The sequence below is a fragment of the Pholcus phalangioides genome, unplaced genomic scaffold (assembly GCF_987345545.1).
Source record: "Pholcus phalangioides strain wild (caught in Gottingen) unplaced genomic scaffold, Ppha-v1.0 ptg000172l_1, whole genome shotgun sequence".
In the NCBI taxonomy this organism is placed as follows: domain Eukaryota; kingdom Metazoa; phylum Arthropoda; class Arachnida; order Araneae; family Pholcidae; genus Pholcus; species Pholcus phalangioides.
In genome coordinates, this window is record NW_028301637.1 from 2,070,612 (window position 1) to 2,086,671 (window position 16,060).

The window sequence follows — 16,060 nt, forward strand, 5'->3', positions numbered from 1 at the left end:
AAAATCCGCAAAACTGTCGCATGTTGGCACGCGCTAGCTTCCTCACTCGGCGCATGTTCTCTGGGACTGGAGTCGAGGCGCGAATTGGGGCAGATCTTCTTCTCCTGCGTGGCACTTCAATCGCTCGAGGAGCAATAACATCTAAATAGCTTCCTCCCAAGAAGTCCAACGTTGGAGATGTTGGTTGGATATTTCCAACGCAACAATAACTCGGTTCAGAAGAAATGTAGCTTCCTCCTAACGAGTAGTGTAGGGTCGGACTTGTAGGACGAAGGCGGCCAGCACATTCGAATGTTTGGTCACCGAAAAAGAACCTCTCGAAAGAGCTTTCGTCGTCGTCGTCGTCCTCCTCCTCCTCCTCTCCAACGTGCGCCACAACGAACGGTTGTTGTTCATATTCCTCCCTCGCAACCTGTTCCGGAATTCCAGCATTCGATGAAAGCGGTGGAATGCTTTCTTCCATCTGATTTTCAGAGACAGGCAGAAATAGTGAGGATATTTCACTTACTTCGTCGTCGGAGCTGTCCCTTGGGATGGCACGAAGAAAATCCCAAAGCTGACCAGCCTTTCCATTAGACGACATCTCTCTTTGAGCACGAAGGATAATGTCTTCTATATTCATGGATGGTCCCGACACTTCGAATAAGCTGGAGTCGGTGCCCGGTGCCTCCAACAGGCTTGAGCAATCACCCTCGTACTCAGAACTGTTAGGGCTCAAGGAGATGTTGACGGCCTCCTCACGAGCCTCTTCACCAGACGCCTTCTGCTCAGGTGGTACGGCGTCATCCTTCTTCCACATTCCTTGTGCGGAATCTCTTCCAGCGCATCAACATAGATGTCACGAATGCTATTGCGCAAATTTTCGCCATCTTCTCTCTCTCTCTCTTTTCGTTAATACGAATCCACCGATAACGTGGTGGAGAATTAAAAGGGTCGACTCCCGGCCGCAAAACGAATAAACGATGAATCGTGTAAACGTGACACAGCGAGGAGCCGAGGACGCGCGCGCGAAACGCAAGTCCTTATATACCCATCGAGATGAAAAATTTCCCAGAAATTTTTGGAAAATTCCTAGAATCGTATAAAAATTTTGTATAACATTCCCCTGTACGACAGGTTCGAAAAATTTCCTGGAATTCCAGAAAATTTCCGGGATATTTTTGGACCCGACCAAGAATGGTTGCAGCTGACGATTCGACGGTTCAGTAATCGAACCTGTAGACCCGGCTGTTCATATTGTTATTATTATTATTTTTTTTTTTTCATCAATAAGTAGGGGACGTCCTCGGCTGTAAAAGTATATCACGACGTTGAAGATGCAGCGCCATCTATCGATCATAACTGTGGAATGCTACGGTTCCAATGCAGACAGTCCATGTAATTGAAATTACGTTCTCGCAGATGCGCGAATTCATACAGTTACTTTCAGATACGAAATAAATTTATCTCATCGAGAGTCTCTGAGTGCATTTAAAGTCCACCACCAACTTGGACGGGAAAAGCGATGACTGGCGAGAAGAGCTTCAAATCACAAATGCTTCATTTCAGAACCTTAATGTTTTCACAGTTTTGTACAGTGCTTGCAGAGCATCTGATCTCTTGAATGATATGAAAAATAAAACTCGTATGGTAAGCAGTTTCTTGGGATTGGATCGGCAAAGAAAAGACGTTCAATAAACCTCCAGATGAAAACACTAGCATCAAACATATCAGATATCAGTTTGCATGTCAAAGTGTTGTAACCTGGGGGTAGCGGCTGCCAACACAACATTCAAAAAGGGCAGCCGTACCAAAAAAAAAGAAAGAAAAAAAAAATAGGAGAAGCGAAACCGCAGTTTCGCCCCCCGTCAACGCCCAAGAAAGTTTCACTTTGCTTTGGCAAGTTAGAACTAACAAAAGAAAAACTCGAAGAACTCAAGAAAACATTTTTTGTTAGTTTTTTTTTTTTAAGTTTTTTTTGTTTTTTTGTTTTTAATTTTTTTTTTTTTTTTTTTTTTTGCGTTTTTTTTTCTCATCTGCGACTTGACGGTGATTTCGCCAAGTCTACATCGATTCAGAACCAGTTTCTGAAGTACCCAATTCAACGCAATGCCAAACTCGGTTTAAAATCCGCAAAACTGTCGCATGTTGGCACGCGCTAGCTTCCTCACTCGGCGCATGTTCTCTGGGACTGGAGTCGAGGCGCGAATTGGGGCAGATCTTCTTCTCCTGCGTGGCACTTCAATCGCTCGAGGAGCAATAACATCTAAATGGCTTCCTCCCAAGAAGTCCAACGTTGGAGATGTTGGTTGGATATTTCCAACGCAACAATAACTCGGTTCAGAAGAAATGTAGCTTCCTCCTAACGAGTAGTGTAGGGTCAGACTTGTAGGACGAAGGCGGCCAGCACATTCGAATGTTTGGTCACCGAAAAAGAACCTCTCGAAAGAGCTTTCGTCGTCGTCCTCCTCCTCCTCCTCTCCAACGTGCGCCACAACGAACGGTTGTTGTTCATATTCCTCCCTCGCAACCTGTTCCGGAATTCCAGCATTCGATGAAAGCGGTGGAATGCTTTCTTCCATCTGATTTTCAGAGACAGGCAGAAATAGTGAGGATATTTCACTTACTTCGTCGTCGGAGCTGTCCCTTGGGATGGCACGAAGAAAATCCCAAAGCTGACCAGCCTTTCCATTAGACGACATCTCTCTTTGAGCACGAAGGATAATGTCTTCTATATTCATGGATGGTCCCGACACTTCGAATAAGCTGGAGTCGGTGCCCGGTGCCTCCAACAGGCTTGAGCAATCACCCTCGTACTCAGAACTGTTAGGGCTCAAGGAGATGTTGACGGCCTCCTCACGAGCCTCTTCACCAGACGCCTTCTGCTCAGGTGGTACGGCGTCATCCTCCTCCACATTCCTTGTGCGGAATCTCTTCCAGCGCATCAACATAGATGTCACGAATGCTATTGCGCAAATTTTCGCCATCTTCTCTCTCTCTCTTTTCGTTAATACGAATCCACCGATAACGTGGTGGAGAATTAAAAGGGTCGACTCCCGGCCGCAAAACGAATAAACGATGAATCGTGTAAACGTGACACAGCGAGGAGCCGAGGACGCGCGCGCGAAACGCAAGTCCTTATATACCCATCGAGATGAAAAATTTCCCAGAAATTTTTGGAAAATTCCTAGAATCGTATAAAAATTTTGTATAACATTCCCCTGTACGACAGGTTCGAAAAATTTCCTGGAATTCCAGAAAATTTCCGGGATATTTTTGGACCCGACCAAGAATGGTTGCAGCTGACGATTCGACGGTTCAGTAATCGAACCTGTAGACCCGGCTGTTCATATTGTTATTATTATTTTTTTTTTTTTTTCATCAATAAGTAGGGGACGTCCTCGGCTGTAAAAGTATATCACGACGTTGAAGATGCAGCGCCATCTATCGATCATAACTGTGGAATGCTACGGTTCCAATGCAGACAGTCCATGTAATTGAAATTACGTTCTCGCAGATGCGCGAATTCATACAGTTACTTTCAGATACGAAATAAATTTATCTCATCGAGAGTCTCTGAGTGCATTTAAAGTCCACCACCAACTTGGACGGGAAAAGCGATGACTGGCGAGAAGAGCTTCAAATCACAAATGCTTCATTTCAGAACCTTAATGTTTTCACAGTTTTGTACAGTGCTTGCAGAGCATCTGATCTCTTGAATGATATGAAAAATAAAACTCGTATGGTAAGCAGTTTCTTGGGATTGGATCGGCAAAGAAAAGACGTTCAATAAACCTCCAGATGAAAACACTAGCATCAAACATATCAGATATCAGTTTGCATGTCAAAGTGTTGTAACCTGGGGGTAGCGGCTGCCAACACAACATTCAAAAAGGGCAGCCGTACCAAAAAAAAAGAAAGAAAAAAAAAATAGGAGAAGCGAAACCGCAGTTTCGCCCCCCGTCAACGCCCAAGAAAGTTTCACTTTGCTTTGGCAAGTTAGAACTAACAAAAGAAAAACTCGAAGAACTCAAGAAAACATTTTTTGTTAGTTTTTTTTTTTAAGTTTTTTTTGTTTTTTTGTTTTTAATTTTTTTTTTTTTTTTTTTGCGTTTTTTTTTCTCATCTGCGACTTGACGGTGATTTCGCCAAGTCTACATCGATTCAGAACCAGTTTCTGAAGTACCCAATTCAACGCAATGCCAAACTCGGTTTAAAATCCGCAAAACTGTCGCATGTTGGCACGCGCTAGCTTCCTCACTCGGCGCATGTTCTCTGGGACTGGAGTCGAGGCGCGAATTGGGGCAGATCTTCTTCTCCTGCGTGGCACTTCAATCGCTCGAGGAGCAATAACATCTAAATAGCTTCCTCCCAAGAAGTCCAACGTTGGAGATGTTGGTTGGATATTTCCAACGCAACAATAACTCGGTTCAGAAGAAATGTAGCTTCCTCCTAACGAGTAGTGTAGGGTCGGACTTGTAGGACGAAGGCGGCCAGCACATTCGAATGTTTGGTCACCGAAAAAGAACCTCTCGAAAGAGCTTTCGTCGTCGTCGTCGTCCTCCTCCTCCTCCTCTCCAACGTGCGCCACAACGAACGGTTGTTGTTCATATTCCTCCCTCGCAACCTGTTCCGGAATTCCAGCATTCGATGAAAGCGGTGGAATGCTTTCTTCCATCTGATTTTCAGAGACAGGCAGAAATAGTGAGGATATTTCACTTACTTCGTCGTCGGAGCTGTCCCTTGGGATGGCACGAAGAAAATCCCAAAGCTGACCAGCCTTTCCATTAGACGACATCTCTCTTTGAGCACGAAGGATAATGTCTTCTATATTCATGGATGGTCCCGACACTTCGAATAAGCTGGAGTCGGTGCCCGGTGCCTCCAACAGGCTTGAGCAATCACCCTCGTACTCAGAACTGTTAGGGCTCAAGGAGATGTTGACGGCCTCCTCACGAGCCTCTTCACCAGACGCCTTCTGCTCAGGTGGTACGGCGTCATCCTCCTCCACATTCCTTGTGCGGAATCTCTTCCAGCGCATCAACATAGATGTCACGAATGCTATTGCGCAAATTTTCGCCATCTTCTCTCTCTCTCTCTTTTCGTTAATACGAATCCACCGATAACGTGGTGGAGAATTAAAAGGGTCGACTCCCGGCCGCAAAACGAATAAACGATGAATCGTGTAAACGTGACACAGCGAGGAGCCGAGGACGCGCGCGCGAAACGCAAGTCCTTATATACCCATCGAGATGAAAAATTTCCCAGAAATTTTTGGAAAATTCCTAGAATCGTATAAAAATTTTGTATAACATTCCCCTGTACGACAGGTTCGAAAAATTTCCTGGAATTCCAGAAAATTTCCGGGATATTTTTGGACCCGACCAAGAATGGTTGCAGCTGACGATTCGACGGTTCAGTAATCGAACCTGTAGACCCGGCTGTTCATATTGTTATTATTATTATTTTTTTTTTTTCATCAATAAGTAGGGGACGTCCTCGGCTGTAAAAGTATATCACGACGTTGAAGATGCAGCGCCATCTATCGATCATAACTGTGGAATGCTACGGTTCCAATGCAGACAGTCCATGTAATTGAAATTACGTTCTCGCAGATGCGCGAATTCATACAGTTACTTTCAGATACGAAATAAATTTATCTCATCGAGAGTCTCTGAGTGCATTTAAAGTCCACCACCAACTTGGACGGGAAAAGCGATGACTGGCGAGAAGAGCTTCAAATCACAAATGCTTCATTTCAGAACCTTAATGTTTTCACAGTTTTGTACAGTGCTTGCAGAGCATCTGATCTCTTGAATGATATGAAAAATAAAACTCGTATGGTAAGCAGTTTCTTGGGATTGGATCGGCAAAGAAAAGACGTTCAATAAACCTCCAGATGAAAACACTAGCATCAAACATATCAGATATCAGTTTGCATGTCAAAGTGTTGTAACCTGGGGGTAGCGGCTGCCAACACAACATTCAAAAAGGGCAGCCGTACCAAAAAAAAAGAAAGAAAAAAAAAATAGGAGAAGCGAAACCGCAGTTTCGCCCCCCGTCAACGCCCAAGAAAGTTTCACTTTGCTTTGGCAAGTTAGAACTAACAAAAGAAAAACTCGAAGAACTCAAGAAAACATTTTTTGTTAGTTTTTTTTTTTTAAGTTTTTTTTGTTTTTTTGTTTTTAATTTTTTTTTTTTTTTTTTTTGCGTTTTTTTTTCTCATCTGCGACTTGACGGTGATTTCGCCAAGTCTACATCGATTCAGAACCAGTTTCTGAAGTACCCAATTCAACGCAATGCCAAACTCGGTTTAAAATCCGCAAAACTGTCGCATGTTGGCACGCGCTAGCTTCCTCACTCGGCGCATGTTCTCTGGGACTGGAGTCGAGGCGCGAATTGGGGCAGATCTTCTTCTCCTGCGTGGCACTTCAATCGCTCGAGGAGCAATAACATCTAAATAGCTTCCTCCCAAGAAGTCCAACGTTGGAGATGTTGGTTGGATATTTCCAACGCAACAATAACTCGGTTCAGAAGAAATGTAGCTTCCTCCTAACGAGTAGTGTAGGGTCGGACTTGTAGGACGAAGGCGGCCAGCACATTCGAATGTTTGGTCACCGAAAAAGAACCTCTCGAAAGAGCTTTCGTCGTCGTCGTCGTCCTCCTCCTCCTCCTCTCCAACGTGCGCCACAACGAACGGTTGTTGTTCATATTCCTCCCTCGCAACCTGTTCCGGAATTCCAGCATTCGATGAAAGCGGTGGAATGCTTTCTTCCATCTGATTTTCAGAGACAGGCAGAAATAGTGAGGATATTTCACTTACTTCGTCGTCGGAGCTGTCCCTTGGGATGGCACGAAGAAAATCCCAAAGCTGACCAGCCTTTCCATTAGACGACATCTCTCTTTGAGCACGAAGGATAATGTCTTCTATATTCATGGATGGTCCCGACACTTCGAATAAGCTGGAGTCGGTGCCCGGTGCCTCCAACAGGCTTGAGCAATCACCCTCGTACTCAGAACTGTTAGGGCTCAAGGAGATGTTGACGGCCTCCTCACGAGCCTCTTCACCAGACGCCTTCTGCTCAGGTGGTACGGCGTCATCCTCCTCCACATTCCTTGTGCGGAATCTCTTCCAGCGCATCAACATAGATGTCACGAATGCTATTGCGCAAATTTTCGCCATCTTCTCTCTCTCTCTTTTCGTTAATACGAATCCACCGATAACGTGGTGGAGAATTAAAAGGGTCGACTCCCGGCCGCAAAACGAATAAACGATGAATCGTGTAAACGTGACACAGCGAGGAGCCGAGGACGCGCGCGCGAAACGCAAGTCCTTATATACCCATCGAGATGAAAAATTTCCCAGAAATTTTTGGAAAATTCCTAGAATCGTATAAAAATTTTGTATAACATTCCCCTGTACGACAGGTTCGAAAAATTTCCTGGAATTCCAGAAAATTTCCGGGATATTTTTGGACCCGACCAAGAATGGTTGCAGCTGACGATTCGACGGTTCAGTAATCGAACCTGTAGACCCGGCTGTTCATATTGTTATTATTATTATTATTTTTTTTTCATCAATAAGTAGGGGACGTCCTCGGCTGTAAAAGTATATCACGACGTTGAAGATGCAGCGCCATCTATCGATCATAACTGTGGAATGCTACGGTTCCAATGCAGACAGTCCATGTAATTGAAATTACGTTCTCGCAGATGCGCGAATTCATACAGTTACTTTCAGATACGAAATAAATTTATCTCATCGAGAGTCTCTGAGTGCATTTAAAGTCCACCACCAACTTGGACGGGAAAAGCGATGACTGGCGAGAAGAGCTTCAAATCACAAATGCTTCATTTCAGAACCTTAATGTTTTCACAGTTTTGTACAGTGCTTGCAGAGCATCTGATCTCTTGAATGATATGAAAAATAAAACTCGTATGGTAAGCAGTTTCTTGGGATTGGATCGGCAAAGAAAAGACGTTCAATAAACCTCCAGATGAAAACACTAGCATCAAACATATCAGATATCAGTTTGCATGTCAAAGTGTTGTAACCTGGGGGTAGCGGCTGCCAACACAACATTCAAAAAGGGCAGCCGTACCAAAAAAAAAGAAAGAAAAAAAAAATAGGAGAAGCGAAACCGCAGTTTCGCCCCCCGTCAACGCCCAAGAAAGTTTCACTTTGCTTTGGCAAGTTAGAACTAACAAAAGAAAAACTCGAAGAACTCAAGAAAACATTTTTTGTTAGTTTTTTTTTTTTAAGTTTTTTTTGTTTTTTTGTTTTTAATTTTTTTTTTTTTTTTTTTTTGCGTTTTTTTTTCTCATCTGCGACTTGACGGTGATTTCGCCAAGTCTACATCGATTCAGAACCAGTTTCTGAAGTACCCAATTCAACGCAATGCCAAACTCGGTTTAAAATCCGCAAAACTGTCGCATGTTGGCACGCGCTAGCTTCCTCACTCGGCGCATGTTCTCTGGGACTGGAGTCGAGGCGCGAATTGGGGCAGATCTTCTTCTCCTGCGTGGCACTTCAATCGCTCGAGGAGCAATAACATCTAAATAGCTTCCTCCCAAGAAGTCCAACGTTGGAGATGTTGGTTGGATATTTCCAACGCAACAATAACTCGGTTCAGAAGAAATGTAGCTTCCTCCTAACGAGTAGTGTAGGGTCGGACTTGTAGGACGAAGGCGGCCAGCACATTCGAATGTTTGGTCACCGAAAAAGAACCTCTCGAAAGAGCTTTCGTCGTCGTCCTCCTCCTCCTCCTCTCCAACGTGCGCCACAACGAACGGTTGTTGTTCATATTCCTCCCTCGCAACCTGTTCCGGAATTCCAGCATTCGATGAAAGCGGTGGAATGCTTTCTTCCATCTGATTTTCAGAGACAGGCAGAAATAGTGAGGATATTTCACTTACTTCGTCGTCGGAGCTGTCCCTTGGGATGGCACGAAGAAAATCCCAAAGCTGACCAGCCTTTCCATTAGACGACATCTCTCTTTGAGCACGAAGGATAATGTCTTCTATATTCATGGATGGTCCCGACACTTCGAATAAGCTGGAGTCGGTGCCCGGTGCCTCCAACAGGCTTGAGCAATCACCCTCGTACTCAGAACTGTTAGGGCTCAAGGAGATGTTGACGGCCTCCTCACGAGCCTCTTCACCAGACGCCTTCTGCTCAGGTGGTACGGCGTCATCCTCCTCCACATTCCTTGTGCGGAATCTCTTCCAGCGCATCAACATAGATGTCACGAATGCTATTGCGCAAATTTTCGCCATCTTCTCTCTCTCTCTTTTCGTTAATACGAATCCACCGATAACGTGGTGGAGAATTAAAAGGGTCGACTCCCGGCCGCAAAACGAATAAACGATGAATCGTGTAAACGTGACACAGCGAGGAGCCGAGGACGCGCGCGCGAAACGCAAGTCCTTATATACCCATCGAGATGAAAAATTTCCCAGAAATTTTTGGAAAATTCCTAGAATCGTATAAAAATTTTGTATAACATTCCCCTGTACGACAGGTTCGAAAAATTTCCTGGAATTCCAGAAAATTTCCGGGATATTTTTGGACCCGACCAAGAATGGTTGCAGCTGACGATTCGACGGTTCAGTAATCGAACCTGTAGACCCGGCTGTTCATATTGTTATTATTATTATTATTTTTTTTTCATCAATAAGTAGGGGACGTCCTCGGCTGTAAAAGTATATCACGACGTTGAAGATGCAGCGCCATCTATCGATCATAACTGTGGAATGCTACGGTTCCAATGCAGACAGTCCATGTAATTGAAATTACGTTCTCGCAGATGCGCGAATTCATACAGTTACTTTCAGATACGAAATAAATTTATCTCATCGAGAGTCTCTGAGTGCATTTAAAGTCCACCACCAACTTGGACGGGAAAAGCGATGACTGGCGAGAAGAGCTTCAAATCACAAATGCTTCATTTCAGAACCTTAATGTTTTCACAGTTTTGTACAGTGCTTGCAGAGCATCTGATCTCTTGAATGATATGAAAAATAAAACTCGTATGGTAAGCAGTTTCTTGGGATTGGATCGGCAAAGAAAAGACGTTCAATAAACCTCCAGATGAAAACACTAGCATCAAACATATCAGATATCAGTTTGCATGTCAAAGTGTTGTAACCTGGGGGTAGCGGCTGCCAACACAACATTCAAAAAGGGCAGCCGTACCAAAAAAAAAGAAAGAAAAAAAAAATAGGAGAAGCGAAACCGCAGTTTCGCCCCCCGTCAACGCCCAAGAAAGTTTCACTTTGCTTTGGCAAGTTAGAACTAACAAAAGAAAAACTCGAAGAACTCAAGAAAACATTTTTTGTTAGTTTTTTTTTTTAAGTTTTTTTTGTTTTTTTGTTTTAAATTTTTTTTTTTTTTTTTGCGTTTTTTTTTCTCATCTGCGACTTGACGGTGATTTCGCCAAGTCTACATCGATTCAGAACCAGTTTCTGAAGTACCCAATTCAACGCAATGCCAAACTCGGTTTAAAATCCGCAAAACTGTCGCATGTTGGCACGCGCTAGCTTCCTCACTCGGCGCATGTTCTCTGGGACTGGAGTCGAGGCGCGAATTGGGGCAGATCTTCTTCTCCTGCGTGGCACTTCAATCGCTCGAGGAGCAATAACATCTAAATAGCTTCCTCCCAAGAAGTCCAACGTTGGAGATGTTGGTTGGATATTTCCAACGCAACAATAACTCGGTTCAGAAGAAATGTAGCTTCCTCCTAACGAGTAGTGTAGGGTCGGACTTGTAGGACGAAGGCGGCCAGCACATTCGAATGTTTGGTCACCGAAAAAGAACCTCTCGAAAGAGCTTTCGTCGTCGTCGTCGTCCTCCTCCTCCTCCTCTCCAACGTGCGCCACAACGAACGGTTGTTGTTCATATTCCTCCCTCGCAACCTGTTCCGGAATTCCAGCATTCGATGAAAGCGGTGGAATGCTTTCTTCCATCTGATTTTCAGAGACAGGCAGAAATAGTGAGGATATTTCACTTACTTCGTCGTCGGAGCTGTCCCTTGGGATGGCACGAAGAAAATCCCAAAGCTGACCAGCCTTTCCATTAGACGACATCTCTCTTTGAGCACGAAGGATAATGTCTTCTATATTCATGGATGGTCCCGACACTTCGAATAAGCTGGAGTCGGTGCCCGGTGCCTCCAACAGGCTCGAGCAATCACCCTCGTACTCAGAACTGTTAGGGCTCAAGGAGATGTTGACGGCCTCCTCACGAGCCTCTTCACCAGACGCCTTCTGCTCAGGTGGTACGGCGTCATCCTCCTCCACATTCCTTGTGCGGAATCTCTTCCAGCGCATCAAGATAGATGTCACGAATGCTATTGCGCAAATTTTCGCCATCTTCTCTCTCTCTCTTTTCGTTAATACGAATCCACCGATAACGTGGTGGAGAATTAAAAGGGTCGACTCCCGGCCGCAAAACGAATAAACGATGAATCGTGTAAACGTGACACAGCGAGGAGCCGAGGACGCGCGCGCGAAACGCAAGTCCTTATATACCCATCGAGATGAAAAATTTCCCAGAAATTTTTGGAAAATTCCTAGAATCGTATAAAAATTTTGTATAACATTCCCCTGTACGACAGGTTCGAAAAATTTCCTGGAATTCCAGAAAATTTCCGGGATATTTTTGGACCCGACCAAGAATGGTTGCAGCTGACGATTCGACGGTTCAGTAATCGAACCTGTAGACCCGGCTGTTCATATTGTTATTATTATTATTATTTTTTTTTCATCAATAAGTAGGGGACGTCCTCGGCTGTAAAAGTATATCACGACGTTGAAGATGCAGCGCCATCTATCGATCATAACTGTGGAATGCTACGGTTCCAATGCAGACAGCCCATGTAATTGAAATTACGTTCTCGCAGATGCGCGAATTCATACAGTTACTTTCAGATACGAAATAAATTTATCTCATCGAGAGTCTCTGAGTGCATTTAAAGTCCACCACCAACTTGGACGGGAAAAGCGATGACTGGCGAGAAGAGCTTCAAATCACAAATGCTTCATTTCAGAACCTTAATGTTTTCACAGTTTTGTACAGTGCTTGCAGAGCATCTGATCTCTTGAATGATATGAAAAATAAAACTCGTATGGTAAGCAGTTTCTTGGGATTGGATCGGCAAAGAAAAGACGTTCAATAAACCTCCAGATGAAAACACTAGCATCAAACATATCAGATATCAGTTTGCATGTCAAAGTGTTGTAACCTGGGGGTAGCGGCTGCCAACACAACATTCAAAAAGGGCAGCCGTACCAAAAAAAAAGAAAGAAAAAAAAAATAGGAGAAGCGAAACCGCAGTTTCGCCCCCCGTCAACGCCCAAGAAAGTTTCACTTTGCTTTGGCAAGTTAGAACTAACAAAAGAAAAACTCGAAGAACTCAAGAAAACATTTTTTGTTAGTTTTTTTTTTTAAGTTTTTTTTGTTTTTTTGTTTTTAATTTTTTTTTTTTTTTTGCGTTTTTTTTTCTCATCTGCGACTTGACGGTGATTTCGCCAAGTCTACATCGATTCAGAACCAGTTTCTGAAGTACCCAATTCAACGCAATGCCAAACTCGGTTTAAAATCCGCAAAACTGTCGCATGTTGGCACGCGCTAGCTTCCTCACTCGGCGCATGTTCTCTGGGACTGGAGTCGAGGCGCGAATTGGGGCAGATCTTCTTCTCCTGCGTGGCACTTCAATCGCTCGAGGAGCAATAACATCTAAATAGCTTCCTCCCAAGAAGTCCAACGTTGGAGATGTTGGTTGGATATTTCCAACGCAACAATAACTCGGTTCAGAAGAAATGTAGCTTCCTCCTAACGAGTAGTGTAGGGTCGGACTTGTAGGTCGAAGGCGGCCAGCACATTCGAATGTTTGGTCACCGAAAAAGAACCTCTCGAAAGAGCTTTCGTCGTCGTCGTCGTCCTCCTCCTCCTCCTCTCCAACGTGCGCCACAACGAACGGTTGTTGTTCATATTCCTCCCTCGCAACCTGTTCCGGAATTCCAGCATTCGATGAAAGCGGTGGAATGCTTTCTTCCATCTGATTTTCAGAGACAGGCAGAAATAGTGAGGATATTTCACTTACTTCGTCGTCGGAGCTGTCCCTTGGGATGGCACGAAGAAAATCCCAAAGCTGACCAGCCTTTCCATTAGACGACATCTCTCTTTGAGCACGAAGGATAATGTCTTCTATATTCATGGATGGTCCCGACACTTCGAATAAGCTGGAGTCGGTGCCCGGTGCCTCCAACAGGCTTGAGCAATCACCCTCGTACTCAGAACTGTTAGGGCTCAAGGAGATGTTGACGGCCTCCTCACGAGCCTCTTCACCAGACGCCTTCTGCTCAGGTGGTACGGCGTCATCCTCCTCCACATTCCTTGTGCGGAATCTCTTCCAGCGCATCAACATAGATGTCACGAATGCTATTGCGCAAATTTTCGCCATCTTCTCTCTCTCTCTTTTCGTTAATACGAATCCACCGATAACGTGGTGGAGAATTAAAAGGGTCGACTCCCGGCCGCAAAACGAATAAACGATGAATCGTGTAAACGTGACACAGCGAGGAGCCGAGGACGCGCGCGCGAAACGCAAGTCCTTATATACCCATCGAGATGAAAAATTTCCCAGAAATTTTTGGAAAATTCCTAGAATCGTATAAAAATTTTGTATAACATTCCCCTGTACGACAGGTTCGAAAAATTTCCTGGAATTCCAGAAAATTTCCGGGATATTTTTGGACCCGACCAAGAATGGTTGCAGCTGACGATTCGACGGTTCAGTAATCGAACCTGTAGACCCGGCTGTTCATATTGTTATTATTATTATTATTTTTTTTTCATCAATAAGTAGGGGACGTCCTCGGCTGTAAAAGTATATCACGACGTTGAAGATGCAGCGCCATCTATCGATCATAACTGTGGAATGCTACGGTTCCAATGCAGACAGTCCATGTAATTGAAATTACGTTCTCGCAGATGCGCGAATTCATACAGTTACTTTCAGATACGAAATAAATTTATCTCATCGAGAGTCTCTGAGTGCATTTAAAGTCCACCACCAACTTGGACGGGAAAAGCGATGACTGGCGAGAAGAGCTTCAAATCACAAATGCTTCATTTCAGAACCTTAATGTTTTCACAGTTTTGTACAGTGCTTGCAGAGCATCTGATCTCTTGAATGATATGAAAAATAAAACTCGTATGGTAAGCAGTTTCTTGGGATTGGATCGGCAAAGAAAAGACGTTCAATAAACCTCCAGATGAAAACACTAGCATCAAACATATCAGATATCAGTTTGCATGTCAAAGTGTTGTAACCTGGGGGTAGCGGCTGCCAACACAACATTCAAAAAGGGCAGCCGTACCAAAAAAAAAGAAAGAAAAAAAAAATAGGAGAAGCGAAACCGCAGTTTCGCCCCCCGTCAACGCCCAAGAAAGTTTCACTTTGCTTTGGCAAGTTAGAACTAACAAAAGAAAAACTCGAAGAACTCAAGAAAACATTTTTTGTTAGTTTTTTTTTTAAAGTTTTTTTTGTTTTTTTGTTTTTAATTTTTTTTTTTTTTTTTGCGTTTTTTTTTCTCATCTGCGACTTGACGGTGATTTCGCCAAGTCTACATCGATTCAGAACCAGTTTCTGAAGTACCCAATTCAACGCAATGCCAAACTCGGTTTAAAATCCGCAAAACTGTCGCATGTTGGCACGCGCTAGCTTCCTCACTCGGCGCATGTTCTCTGGGACTGGAGTCGAGGCGCGAATTGGGGCAGATCTTCTTCTCCTGCGTGGCACTTCAATCGCTCGAGGAGCAATAACATCTAAATAGCTTCCTCCCAAGAAGTCCAACGTTGGAGATGTTGGTTGGATATTTCCAACGCAACAATAACTCGGTTCAGAAGAAATGTAGCTTCCTCCTAACGAGTAGTGTAGGGTCGGACTTGTAGGACGAAGGCGGCCAGCACATTCGAATGTTTGGTCACCGAAAAAGAACCTCTCGAAAGAGCTTTCGTCGTCGTCCTCCTCCTCCTCCTCTCCAACGTGCGCCACAACGAACGGTTGTTGTTCATATTCCTCCCTCGCAACCTGTTCCGGAATTCCAGCATTCGATGAAAGCGGTGGAATGCTTTCTTCCATCTGATTTTCAGAGACAGGCAGAAATAGTGAGGATATTTCACTTACTTCGTCGTCGGAGCTGTCCCTTGGGATGGCACGAAGAAAATCCCAAAGCTGACCAGCCTTTCCATTAGACGACATCTCTCTTTGAGCACGAAGGATAATGTCTTCTATATTCATGGATGGTCCCGACACTTCGAATAAGCTGGAGTCGGTGCCCGGTGCCTCCAACAGGCTTGAGCAATCACCCTCGTACTCAGAACTGTTAGGGCTCAAGGAGATGTTGACGGCCTCCTCACGAGCCTCTTCACCAGACGCCTTCTGCTCAGGTGGTACGGCGTCATCCTCCTCCACATTCCTTGTGCGGAATCTCTTCCAGCGCATCAACATAGATGTCACGAATGCTATTGCGCAAATTTTCGCCATCTTCTCTCTCTCTCTCTTTTCGTTAATACGAATCCACCGATAACGTGGTGGAGAATTAAAAGGGTCGACTCCCGGCCGCAAAACGAATAAACGATGAATCGTGTAAACGTGACACAGCGAGGAGCCGAGGACGCGCGCGCGAAACGCAAGTCCTTATATACCCATCGAGATGAAAAATTTCCCAGAAATTTTTGGAAAATTCCTAGAATCGTATAAAAATTTTGTATAACATTCCCCTGTACGACAGGTTCGAAAAATTTCCTGGAATTCCAGAAAATTTCCGGGATATTTTTGGACCCGACCAAGAATGGTTGCAGCTGACGATTCGACGGTTCAGTAATCGAACCTGTAGACCCGGCTGTTCATATTGTTATTATTATTATTTTTTTTTTTTCATCAATAAGTAGGGGACGTCCTCGGCTGTAAAAGTATATCACGACGTTGAAGATGCAGCGCCATCTATCGATCATAACTGTGGAATGCTACGGTTCCAATGCAGACAGTCCATGTAATTGAAATTACGTTCTCGC